This window comes from Podarcis filfolensis, assembly GCF_964270895.1.
Source record: "Podarcis filfolensis genome assembly, chromosome: 11".
Taxonomy (NCBI): Eukaryota; Metazoa; Chordata; class Lepidosauria; order Squamata; family Lacertidae; genus Podarcis; species Podarcis filfolensis.
The window spans coordinates 59,573,267-59,587,252 of record NC_139613.1 but is presented as its reverse complement, the minus strand read 5'-3'; the positions used below and the strand labels follow the sequence as shown (position 1 = coordinate 59,587,252).

At 43.8% G+C, this 13,986-nt stretch overlaps 2 long non-coding RNA genes across 2 annotated transcripts; both read left to right on the top strand.

The window, feature by feature from the left end:
- Positions 1-4,808: 4,808 nt before the first annotated feature.
- Positions 4,809-6,910, top strand: LOC310745133. Its single transcript, XR_014539970.1, has 2 exons — positions 4,809-6,313; positions 6,607-6,910. It is a non-coding gene; the product is annotated as an uncharacterized lncRNA (long non-coding RNA).
- Positions 6,911-7,029: 119 nt separating this feature from the next.
- On the top strand, positions 7,030-13,242 carry LOC310745127. Its single transcript, XR_014539964.1, has 3 exons — positions 7,030-7,727; positions 9,845-10,003; positions 12,726-13,242. It is a non-coding gene; the product is annotated as an uncharacterized lncRNA (long non-coding RNA).
- The last annotated feature ends 744 nt before the right edge of the window (positions 13,243-13,986 follow it).

Genomic DNA, 13,986 nt, shown 5'->3' with positions numbered 1-13,986 from the left:
AGGGTACTGTTGACAAGCATCCAACTGAAAAATGGTGGCCCAGACTAGAAAGACTTCACAAGCAATTTGTTATTTATTTACCTTTGTGACTTACTTCCTGTTAAACATATCAATTTAGAATACACATACACACACAATTTCATATATAAAACAATTTCAAGTCTAACAACAACAACAACAACAACAACATATATTATTTATACCCCGCCCACCTGGCTGGGTTTCCCCAGCCACTCTGGGCGGCTTCCAGCAACATATTAAAATACAATAATTCATCAAATATTAAAAGCTTCCCTAAGCAGGGCTGCCTTCAGATGTCTTCTAAAAGTCAAATAGTTGTTTATTTCTTTGACATCTGGTGGGAGGGCGTTCCACAGGGTGCCACTACCGAGAACACAGATGAAGAAATCTCCAATAAAAAGGCTTGTTGAAAGAGGAAGGTCTGAAAAGATGACTGAAATGGTGTGTATCTGAGGTTCAGTGAGAGGTAGTTCCAAAGCATGTTTGCCGCCACACTCAAGGCCCAATTCCTACTTCCTATAGATGGGGCCTCCAGATAAGATGGGAGCTAAAGAAGGCCCCTCTTTTGCAGAACACAGTTATCTGTTGTATATCGAAGGAGTTAGATAAAATTTTAGTTTTCCTGGTCCCAAGCATTGAATATTAATACCAGGACCTTGAATCTACATCCTGCCTGGAAGACATGGCATAGCAATGGACCCCAAAGTAGGGTCTGGAAAAGCTAGAGTAGGCATGGATTTATTTATTTATTTATTTCCCCTTTCATTTAAATAAAAAAGCCTGGCAGGTTGGTATAACCATGTCAATAATATGCAAGCTCAACAGCAAGTAAGTAATTGCAGTACCATAAATCACCTATGGTGTGTTCATTAGGAAACGCATGAGTATACAGACATGGAAAATAACAGATTTTCGGCAGGAAAACAGTGCAGGGAGGAAGGGTCCCTCCTCCTCTTGTGCCATGGTCCTAATCCAGGGCTGCTTTTTGAACAGAAAAATATGCTGGGAATTCTAATCACAGAACTACTGCATCACGTTCATCTGATCTGCAATTCTTGCAGCATTCATTGAAATGTGTGGCTCAGTCCTGTGCTTCTTTCTTTGGAGGTGAGTCCCATAGGCCCACATTCAAAAGGGTTTAAGTCCAAGAACCCAGACATAGGGTTGCAGCTTTACCATGGCTGACCAGCTTGACTGGGACTTTTATGTTTAACATTCGAATTCATATACCCCATGTATCCAAAGTAGTAGCACCAGACACTCAGGCTCTGCTGTGACAGCATTGAGAATTAATATGAGGAAGGGCTCATTCTGCCATTTTGAATAACTAGCGGAATAGCAAATCACATAGTGCCCAACAAGCCAGTTTGAGGATGCCTGCACAATCCCATAAAAGAGAAGTCTGCCTCCAGATCTGCTGCACATGCCTTGTTCTACTTCCTTGGTCTTACAGACATACCTCAGGTTGAATGTGCTTCGGGATGAGCGCATTCGAGTTGCACTCCACGGCAACCCGGAAGTAACGGAGGTTTCACCGCTTGCGCATGCGCAGATGCTCAAAATGATGTAACGCGCTTGCGTAGAAGCGCCAAAACGTGACCCGCGCACGCAGACATGGGTTACGTTTGCTTCTAGATGCGAACAGGGCTCCGGAACGGATCTCGTTCACATCTAGAGGTACCACTGTATTAGCATTAGAACACCAAAGCACTTACACATTTTTTTTACTTCACTTTCATTGTGAAGTAAATTTAAACTTGTATGCAGATGCTTGACTGTGAAGACCCTGAACCTGGAGCAAATACATGAGCAAGTCAGCAAATTACCCCCCAAAGTCACAGTAAACAGCAATAATGGTTCCTCTTTGTTTATACTGCAGCAAAAGTAGACATGTAGTGCTGGCATCACATCACTTGTTTCACTGGAATCCCAGCACTTAAGTTTAACACCAAAATTATGCAGTTTTAGTATATAGTATTTATTATAGAGTAACCAACCTCCAAGTTAGGCACTTATGGTCTGCCGGGGGGAAAACACCTTTCATCTCTACACTTTCTCAGCAAACATTTAATTGTAGGATACAATGGAAATGTTTGACTGACTGACATAAATACACAGTAAACTGTTGTAAACAGAATTATCCATTTTTAAAAGATACCAGTCATTGCTGTAAAAAAATACGTCCACACAGAGTCAGAGGGTTCAACGAGACATGGCATAAAAAAATAGGTGTAAATCAGTTCTGAACAACAGCTCCAGGGGAGGGGTGTGTGTTTTCATCCTTTTCTTGAGCTGTTTGGTTCAAGACATTTTGCTGACTGAGGAAGAAGAGCAAATAGCATCCCCACTCCAAGTTGCATAATACTAAAGGCTGGCCAGGTTATTCTGGCTTCAGAGGCAGAAAATCCCACAAGCAGCTCTTTCTCTTCTGCCAGCAAGAAATGCAAGGAAAAAATTAACTTGTATACTCGTAAGCCAGTCCCATTGTGTATATTGCATGAGTAGTATTTTATTTTTTTATTAATTTATTAATTTATATATTCATACACATGTGCCTCGTAGTTTACTTAAATGGGGAGATGGGCAGCTTTAAAAACTGTACACAAACATGGCAGCTAAAGGTAGTTTAAAAGCAATGCAGATACCTTTTCACTCAGCTGTTGTTGATTTATTACACACACACTTTGCAGCAGTGCTTCCAGGAACTTCTTTAAAAAAACATTATAAAATACAAAAAGCATTGCAATATTGCAAAACAGGAATGCATTTAAAGGATTAGGCTTTTGTTTTATTTTTAAATCCTTGCCTGGCACTGTAAGGACAGCAATGTTGGTGACACAAATTCTCAGGAGAGGAAAGTTCATATATGGTGAACTTAACTTTAGCGGCACCTACAGAAGAGCCTCAAAACATCTCTCAATACATAGGCAGGTTGAAATGGAAGCATGGGCTCCTTCAGAGCATAAAGGGCTTCAAGGAGAACCCGAGGGCGTAAGGATGCTGTTGGAGGCCAGCTCTCCTCAGCCAGAGGTGGCGAAAACTCTGCACCAACTGGAGGGCACAGGTCTCCCATCCTGGCTTTAATGGGAGGCACCAGTATTTGGACTGGCACTCAGAAGTGGTATGTCAGCTGGAGCAGTTCTTTATAAACCAGCAACATTTCAAAGTGACCAGGCACAGATAGCAACCTAGCAGCTGTAGTCAGGATCAACTGTATTTTCTGAACAGACTTTGAAGCCAGCCCCATGTATACTGCATTACAGAAGTCATGCCTAAATCTTACCAGGACCTGACTAACTGCGGTGAGACTCTTTGTCCAGGAAAGGCTGCTGTGGGTGCACAAGTCTAAACTGATGAAAATACTGCTTGCCCCAGAGGCCACACGGACCTCCCACAGCAAGACTGGGTCCAGGAGTGCTCCCCCCAGATTGGGAACTTAATCCTTTTGGGCAGTGCAACTCCAGCCAGAGCAGGTTGAGCAGTGTCTCCCTAAACAGACAAACTCACAGAACCTGCCTTGTTAGCTCTGAGCTCCAGTCTGTGGCCCAACATATCAGCCAGCTCAAATCATGTTATTCACTAGCAGCTAGACACAGCACCTATGGTTTTCTTGAAAATAAAGTGTGAAAAAGACAGATTTCCTAACTGGAATGCAAAACACTATACATTGAAATGGAAACGGACTAAATTGTAATGTACAGTGTCTGAAGTGCTTATCTGCTTTTTTATTTTATTTTATAAAAATAACAGGTTACCAAGAGCAGAGCTAAGAAGCGCTGCCACCTCCCAATATTAGAATTATGACCTTTAGTTTACAGCTTTCACCTTGAGAGCATAGATTGACAATAAAGGTGTGAGTGGTCACACAGACCTAAATGCAAGGATAGGGCCAGATGATTACAGTTTAGCATGTAAATACAGGTATAAAATTGGGTTTTCTGATGTGTCTGGCCTAGAAGCTCGACAGCAACCAAGGTTATCAAAGAACCAACACTCAAATTATGCTGGTGCCTGTCTCTTCAAATTTTCATGGCAGCTAAATTTATACATTCTAAATGGCTACGCTAGTGGAGATATTCCTGGGGAATATGCTTTCTTGTCAGGGTCAAAAACCAGTACAATTGACTACATGCTGTTTGATAGCGAATTACTAGCAAAAACTGTGCAATTACAAGTGCTTCCATATGTAGAGGGATCACTTCCCCTTATACCTGCAGGTATCCCTCAAAAACAAGACAATCTTTCTTAAAACAGTATACCCCACAGAGATTACCGCTCTAGAGCACCCTGGATGCCGGGTCAAATAGACACCCGCACTTGACAACAAATTGAATGAGATTTTAGCTTCTGAAAATCTGTGTACACTCAAATGGCTCTGGGAACAATTCTAGCCCAGAGGACCCACTTTTTGAATACGAGCGCCTGCTCCATCGTTTAAAACCCCACCTCTTTAACACCTCAGAGAAGATGCCAACTAAACCTATAACAGTAAATAAACCCTGGTTTGATCACACCTGTTTGCAGGCCAAGAAAGCCTTGCAAAACGCTTATAAAGCCGCCCTGATAACCCGCCAAAAGAACGTTTATAGCAGAAAGTGCTCGTCAGAACTAATTATTGCGGCAAAAGCAAAAAACCAGACATTATTTTGGAAACTGGTTACGTCTGGCTCACACAAAACTGCCTCCCCCTTATCCTCACATATTCCACCTGACGGATGGGTCGCCGTTTTCCAGTCTATGTATGAGGACGTTGAACATCCCATCCAGGAGCAGGAAATGGAGCAACAGAAGTGAAATCATACATAAACCAACTGAAAACGCCCAAAGCCCCTAGCCCGGATGGTATCCTTCCAGAAATGATAAAATCACAGGCGGACTGTGGGCTCCTTTTCTAGCCACCCTTTTTACCCATGTAGATGATACTGGCCGCTTCCCAAGGGATTGGGGAACAGCCATAGTGGTTCTGTTCTATAAAAAGGGCAACAGAGGGGATCCAGCGAATTATAGGCCGATCAGCTTATTAAGCGTGATAAGCAAACTTTATACAAAGCACTTACTTGAAAAGTTCAAAGAGTGGCTAGAAAACAAAGACATTCTGGCAGTAGAACAAGCGGGCTTCAGACCCGGCAGGTCCACGATAGACCACTGTTTAACGTTACAACATCTGATAGAAAAATATAAATTGGGGGCAAGCTTCACTCTTCGCCGCTTTTGTAGATCTAAAAGCAGCCTTTGACACAGTCCCCAGAACCAGACTATGGGACAGACTTTGGGCCACTACCATTGATAGAGGCTATTGTACAGGCCTCACTCAAACTTGTTCACTCAAACACAGCCCTTAGAGTCAGATGTAGCCGCTTAGGGCACCTAACAGACCCCATTAGAACCTTTAAGGGAGTACGGCAAGGGTGCCTTTTGGCCCCCTTACTATTTAATTTCTATCTAAATAGCCTAGTAAGTACTCTCAATAACCCCGAACTCCATCAACCGAAGATAGCAAATCAGCACATCACAGTTCTGCTATACGCAGATGACGCAGTAATACTCTCTAGAAACGCTGTAGGGCCCAGAAGAGCTTTAAGAAAACTTGCAGCCTATTGTGAAACTGAATGCCTTAAAATAAATTATCAGAAGACCATGATTCTCGCTTCTGGGGAAAAACCAAAGCCCAGAAGCTGGCAACTTCAAGGTCACAATTTAGAACAAGTTTCGAGCTACAAGTATCTAGGAATGGCGGTCCAGGCCTCAGGATCCAACAAAATCCATATAAATTCCATCAGGAGTGTTGGGGAAAGATCTGCAAACTGTATTCTTAAATTCTTTAGAACTCAAGGGGGCTTTTCGTCCCCACGGCCCTAAAACTATATAAGGCCAAAACCTTGGCACAGCTCCTTTATGGGCTCCTTCTTGGGGCCGCCATCCTCTTCCTTCACTCCCCTTGAGAGAGTTCAATCCAAACTCCTCAGAGCCCTCCTATAAGTCCCCAGATACATTTCAAATGCATGGGTCAGATTAGAAACCGGGATGGTGAGAGTAGAGGCTTATATTAGTTTAACATCAATCTATAACTGGCTGACCCTGAAATTGCTCCCCTGAGGAATAGCCCCACTGATTCTATGCGACCGGTTCAAGTCTGGCTGGCAGCCAGCAGTTCTGAACACTCTCCAGAAATTGGGCTTTGCTCCACAAGCCCTTCTAAACTTGGGCCTGTGGTCAGGCAAAAAATCATGGACACAGAGAGACAACAGGACTGCTTGAGGCCCCCCAATTGTATAATCATAGAAAATGAGAGGTATGTTGCGGCCCTGGCAGCATACATCTATTTTCTCGTATCAAAAAACGTGAGAAGGGCCTTTACTCTAGCCAGAAGCTGGGCCTTGCCCTCGCCGGTTTTGGAAGGAGCATTTGGAAAAGTCCCGTATGCTCAGAGACTTTGCGCCTGCCCATTAGGGGAAATAGGAGGCCCCGAACATTTATTCTTTAGATGTCCCTTTTATGAAGAGGCACGCAGAGATACCATTGACTCTCAGCTGGAGAGGCTTGCTGACCTTCCGGATAAATCTAAACTCAATTTTCTCCTCTTAGGCAAAGACCACAAGACCACCTGGATGGTCGCCAGATTCTGCACGCAGATTTGCAGGCGCAGACCACCCCCCGAAACACATTCTTTCGCTAGGAAAACAGTCGAAGTCAGCCTCCAGGGGGTCAGGGCCAATTTGTATGGTAGCCCAAATTTTCAGGTCTTTATGTGTATATGTGCTTATCTTAGATTTTAATCTTTAAACTGTTGTACATTGCTTTAAATGTATATTTTATTCTTGTGAAAGCTGTCCCAGTTGTGCTTTTCAAGCTGGTCTTTGACTGTAATAAATTATGATGAGTGGTCACATATATGATTGCCTTTTAGTGTTCTGGTCAATAGCATTATTCAGTTATATCATTTTAGTTTAACATATTTTCTGTGGAAAATATGATTCTTAATTTTGGTAGTTGGCAGATGCTTCTTCTAGCCACTAGAGGTCGCTGAAAAACAGCAGCATATAGCTCATCTTTTGTCAATTCCTTAAACAGAAAAGCTACTTTATGGCCATGGCACTGCCAGTACCTCAGCTGGAGGCAGGAGCTTAATGGGGTCAAAACGGAGCTGCTGACTCAGCAAAGGCCTCAAGGAGACAGAGAGACTTCTCTAGTTCTGGCCATCTCCTGCTTTGCCTCGTCCTGTCCTGGCTCATAGCTTGCATCCTCTTTAGACCCTTCTTCCCAAGTAGACCCCTAGCAAAAGCCTCTCCTGACAATCCAACAGGCACTGCTCTGGCAACGCTGGCTGCCTTGTCATGCCCACGGCCACATTCAGTCCAGAGTCCTCTGGGAGATCATGGGGGACCAAGGGATTCTCAGGGATTCCTTGGAGGAGCCAAGGGAGACATCCTTCCAATGGGCTTCTTCAGACTATTGTGGTTCCTCCAGTCAGTCTTCAGCTGAAGTGGGGTTTTCTGTGGGGCCTTGAAGACTTTCCCTCCAAAATAGGTCTCTCTGGTCTATGTCAGATACGATCCTGACACTTTACCTTGGGATGCTTCCAGAATGTTGCTATTTTGTGGGTGGGATTCAACAGCACACCAGCAAATTCAGCTGGGACAACTAAAATGGTTTTGGAGCTCTTGCACAACAAGCCTGCTTTTTTAAAAGACAACAGTCTTTCTGAGGTAATGAAAGTGATAGGAAAGTACACTGGAAAGTGTAGGCTAACAATTGCTTCCCACAACACAATGGCGTAGTGTGGGGGAGTCCAACGGGCCTTGGCCCTGAGTGCAAAATTCGGAGGGGGCCCAACCAGGCGCCCCCATGCAGGCCCTGGCTTCCGCGGGGATCCCCACCCCAGCGCAGGCAGCAGGCAGCTCAGGGACACAGTGAGTGGGTGAGGACGGACCAAGGGAGGTGGGCAAGGGTGACTCCAAAGCAAAATAGTAAAATACAATAATCTATTTTAAAAAAGTCTATTAAAAGCTTCCCTAAGCAGAGCTGCCTTCAGATGTCTTTTAAAGATAAGATAGCGGCTTATTTCTTTGATATCTGATGGGAGGGCGTTCCACAGGACAGGTGCCACTACTGAGAAGGCCCTCTGCCTGGTTCCCTGTAACCTCACTTCTCGCAGGGAGGGAACTGCCAGAAGGCCCTCAGTGCTGGACCTAAGAGTCCGGGCAGAACGATGGGGGTGGAGACGCTCCTTCAGGTATACAGGACTGAGGCCGTTTAGGGAAGCAATCTCATTACCAGCTATATGGCAGCCCCAACTGCTACTGTCAAGTTAAGTACTGAACTAGTCAAGATTTTTATAAGGTTTTAAACTGCATGAGTTTTTATTATTATAATTATCTATTAAGCTATTTATTTACTACCTGTTATGCTGGCATTTCAAGGCAGTGCATAGTAGCATCATACAATGCAATATACAAATACAATTAAAATAAAGTCAAATGAAGCAAATACAATTAAAATAAAGTCAAATGAAGCAGTCAGTAAAAAACAGCACATAAAATTCTACATCCACAGCCAACAACTTGTATCAAAGTCAGTGCATTCCTTATTTCCGATCCCACATAGGAAAATATAGTTCTTAATGTTGGTTGGTAGTCTGGAGAGTCTTGTTCCAAACACTAGAGGTCACTAATAGCAACATTTAAATCTCACCTTTTGATAATCTGCAAAAGTTGTTTTATTTCAGTTTTGTCTATTTGTACTCCTGTGGCATGTTAAAATAGTACAATATGATTTCACCTTTATATTAAATTCTGCTCAGAAGTAAGCCCCATTGAGTTCAATGGAGCTTACTCCCAGGTAAGTGAATACAGGAGTGCAGCCTTAGTGATGCAGCAAGCAAATTGTGATGGTGGTTTGCCTCATGCTTGTTGAACTTCCAGCAAGCTCTTGAAAAGGGAGCAGTGCAAGATCCGACAGAGTGGTGTGCTCAGGGTTTAGGAAATTATTAAAATTCTTACTTCTGTTGTCAGGGGCTGCAAGGTCCACTATAACCTTACATACGCTTTACATCGGGGAACCTGGGGCCCCTTGCAATAAGCAGACGTTCCTTGTTCACTGATTACAATGGGTCTTCTCTGAGTATGACTAACAGAGGATGTTACTCTGCAAATTTAGTTCAATAGATAGCAGATACTTTTGCACTGGTGGCAATATCCAAACTCTCTGTGTAATATTTAAGCTCTGTATACTCTCCCCACTGCACACACATATAAAAGAATCTTGTCACAGAAACTGATCCAGCCATATAACAAGAATGAAAGAAGCCCCCCCCTTATTTACTGCTTTCCATGGTTGCAACCAGACTTGTGTCTTTTCAAGGAAATAAGCTCTCCAAGACAGGCAAATGGAAAATCAATTCACCTTACCAGCTGAGAACTATGCCGACAGAATTTATAGCATTGCTACTACATCTTTCTTGTGCAAGATGGATAAATTGGGTTTCATATGCAGTATTTTTCACATCAGCTGATGGGAAAAGGAGCCCAGGGGGAAAAGTGGGGCTGCTAGATTTCAGACAGATTGGCACTCACTGCAGGAAGCTGGCTTGGAACATCACAGCCCATTCAAATAGAACGCTATAGACTTCATGAGGAAAATGCCATGCAGAAGTTTGTAAAAAGTATAATATGAAGAGCAGTGTTGGAAGCTAAAAAATATGTCAGGTCAAATTCTAAACATATATAGTGTTGTAGAGTCCAGTTCAATTAGAATTTTAGAATAATAGAATTGTAGAGTTGGAAGTAACTATAAGGGTCATCTAGTCTAATCCCCTTCAATGCAGGAACCTCAACATGTGGTCTTCCATCCAATTTGAAACCATACTGGACCCTGCTAAGCTTTGCAAATATGCTGGCGGTTTTATTGCTGCACCAATTCATCACTTAATCACCTCCTTATTCTGCGCTATTTCCCAGGATCATCAAAGGCAAGGTGCATTCAGGTGAGTTTTCCCAAATTAACTGTGTGTGGGAAACCAGCTTGTTTTGCATCTGTGTGTGGAGGTGGGGGTTCCGTCTCCTAAATTTTAGAATAAAAGGTAAAAAAATAATGAGGGAAGTTGAAGTTTACACCTCTAGCACCTCTGGTTTTAACTCCTATTAGTTGCAAGACGTTGCGTCAATGTCTCTTTCCTCCATTGTTTGAGTTTCTGGCTGGTAGTTTTCTATTAGCCACTAAGGCCAGCTTGGGGAAAAGCTTGCTGACACTAGGGCTTCTTTTTAACAAAGTTTCTCTTCTTTTATGCATGGCTGAGCAACAAAATATAAAAATAATGGCCAGAAGCTCAAGGTCTGTCAAGAAAGAGGAGATTTCAGGCTTGAGCCATGAATGCAGAGCGCATTGATGTATAGCTACATCATGGGAAGAAGACCAGCATTGGCTGCCCTGCTCCATCCTCAACTTCAGTTAATGAACTATAAATCCAGCACTCTGGATTTGCACCGTCTGATAAGCCTGTAAGATGAGGGCTCATAAAATTACACAGGCAGGGTGTGGGGGTTTCTGGGGCAGGAAGGAGGGAAGCTGCCATTTCCACTTCCATCCCCCCTTGCTCTCTCCCTTTTTCCTCTCAACCCAGCCCCCCCCCATTTCCCCAGTCCTTCTTCTCCTTTCTTCTCCTCCCATCCCTCCCTTCCCTTTCTTCAGTGCTGGTATCCATATGAAGCTGACTTATACTGAATCAGACCATTGGCTCATCTAGCCTGGATCTGTCCATTCCAAATGACAGCCATTTTCCAGGGTCTCAGGCAGAAGTCTTTCCCAGTCTGTCTTTTAAAAACTAGAGATCCTTTCTTAACTCAGAATAGCTGGAAGGTAATGAACAGTATGTGCTTCAACATGTCCTATAGCCAGAGGCATTGGTCCTTCTCCAAGTGCATGTATTGGGGGGGGGGGTCACATCCACACCACACATTTAAAGCACATAAAGGTAAAGGTAAAGGTACCCCTGCCCGTACGGGCCAGTCTTGCCAGACTCTAGGGTTGTGCGCTCATCTCACTCTATAGGCCGGGAGCCAGCGCTGTCCGCAGACACTTCCGGGTCACGTGGCCAGCTGCATCTGGCGAGCCAGCGCAGCACACGGAACGCCGTTTACCTTCCCGCTGGTAAGCGGTCCCTATTTATCTACTTGCACTTAAGGGTGCTTTCGAACTGCTAGGTGGGCAGGCGCTGGGACCGAACAACGGGAGCTCACCCCGCTGCGGGGATTCGAACCGCCGACCATGCGATCGGCAAGTCCTAGGCGCTGAGGTTTTACCCACAGCGCCACCCGCGTCCCATTTAAAGCACATAGCTTCCTCCAAAGAATCCTGGGAACTATAGTTTGTAAGGGTATAGGAAATTATATCTCTGTGAAGGATAATCACGAGTTCCCAGGGTTCAGCGTTGTGGGTGTGACCAGGCCCAGGACAGGAGTTCCCAGCCGGCTTAGCCCTCTGAGGCCTGGGGCAAGCGTACCCAGCCAGGCGCACTGGGTTCCACCCAACATTGTAGATCATGTCACATGCCTGTGACATGCCTGTGGGTCACACGCTAGGACGAGCTCTGTCAGGCCCTCCCTCTGCTGCAATGGCCTCCGACAGAGCCTGCTGCTGCAACAGGAGGGCCCACCAGAGCCCGATGCAGACAGGGGAGGGCCTGCCAGAGCCAGCCCCCTCACAGAAATTTTTGTGGGTGCCTGGGCACCCATGGCCCCGCAGAGATGGTGCTTGTGTACCCAGCTGCCCCTGCCCTCTGCATGGGCCTGCAGGTGAGAGAAAAATACAATATTTGAGAGAAATATTTGAGAGAAAAATACAAGGTGTGTAGAAACATGTGCTTAATATTGACTTTTCTGCACCTTGATACTTTGCACTAATATTACTTTGTGATAATATTAATATATAAACAAGGAAGAACATAAGATATTTTGCTGGAGAAAACAAGTGGTATTTTGCTGCCTGGGAAGTCAATTTCCGACAGTGTTGAGTTTCAACTGCTGCAGTGGCCCTTCCTCGTGAAATGTCCCTCAGTGTCAAATATGTGGCACAGAAGCAGCTGTTCTCCACATGGTCCTGGAAGAGTTAGGCCAATGGGGTCAAATAAACAGTTGTCGATGGTGCTGTGAACTAAGCTGAAGATGGATTGGTCGGTCTTTGATCTGTCTTCACATTTCAGAATAAGGAAGTACTGCCAGCTGTCCCAACACCACAGCTGCAGTGAAGGGTAAAGCTTATTTGAATGTGGCATTTGGGCTTGATCTTTTCCTCACTGATGTCAGTAAGAAAGTTCTTATTGATTTTTGGGGTTGGGAGATCATCCCTTTGTCATAATAATAAGCCAGGTGGGAAAAAAAGTTAAATACGCAGAGGGAATGAATTTTGCCTCAACTCAAGACGTCAATTTATGCAATCTCTTAACGCAGTCTGACTAGTACAGTCTATCTTCTGCACATTTAATTTAATTGCTGTTAAGGCTGAAATCCCAAGCACACTTACCTGGGACTGGGAGCAATTCCCACTGAACTCAGTGCAGTTTAATTTTGAGTAAAGATACATAGGATTGCAATGCAAGCTTGTTTTAATGCAGGGTTCCTTAGCATGAGCATTGACAGTATAAATATAATCAATTTTTGAGTCCAAAATGAGTCCAAAATGATAAAAATAAAAGTGCCTTGGTTGTCCAGATATCTACGAGGAATAAATATCACTTTCCCATGCCAACAAGTGGCTGGAATCCCATAACCACAACCAGGCTTCTGCTGATATCTACTACAGGGATCGCCTGGTCCTTGGTCACTGCCATCACAATCCTATGGAACATTCCTGTTTTATTTCAGTTCTTAACTGGCATCATTCTTTGAACTTGGGAGTAAGGCAACAACACACTAAAACTATATGATAAAAATATAACCTACCAATATGAATGATAAAACTTATTCCTGGCAAGTGGGGAAAGAGCTCTCTGGCTCCAGGTTGTCTACACCAAATGGAAAATGTAGTGGCAGAATACATCTCCCGGACAGACTGACAAATAGCAAAATCTGGCACGGCAGACAGGTCTGTTCCACCCATCATTATCCAGGGATTCCACATCCAAGTGATTCTGTATCCATCCCTCTGACCTCTGGGTTTCCCCACCTGACTTGCCACTGGTCTTTCCTTGCCAGCCCTGTGACACTGTGTGTAACAAAGCTGTAGGAAAATGCAGGTCTGTGAGGGGTAAACTAGAGCTGAGAACTGATGAGAGAGGGGCTATGCACCCCATCTCCCCTTGTAATTCTCCCTTCTAAACTGCCTCCTCTCAAAGCTGCTTTTCCTTATAAAAAGTGTCCATAGGAATTGCTACATATGTCATTTAGCCTTAAGAAGTATGCACACTGGCTGCAAAATGAGAGCTATCTTCTTCAACAGAGGAATTGCTATTCTTTTAATGTAAAATTGTTCCTCTCTTCTTGATAAAATGTATTATTTTGAGAATACGTCATCATTCCAGCTCTGTGCAAAAAGACAGTTTTAAGAGATACTTGGAGATTTCTGTGTTGTAGATCTATAATGACACAAAATCATCTCTCTCACTAAAAGACATTTCTAGAAGTGTTTGTTCTTTGGTGCAGATAAAAAGGTGCAAGCATTACCATGCATGATTTTGTAGGCAATATGAAAAGTAATACAATTACATTTATGAGTACTGATAAGGTGCTCATCTGATAATCACTGGAGGTCAAAAGTTTAAAAATCACACAAGAAGAAGCACTGCACATTAAAAACTAAATTTAAAAAATGTGGAGCTTCATTCAGGGTATCACATCTCTTATTTTGCCTGGATAAGGGGGTATACTGTATATAAAATAAGAGTAGTCAGACTACAATCGCAGACACACTTTCTTAGGAGGACTTACTTCTGAGCAGACGTGCGCAGGATTTTGCTGTTATCTAAGTGCTTAA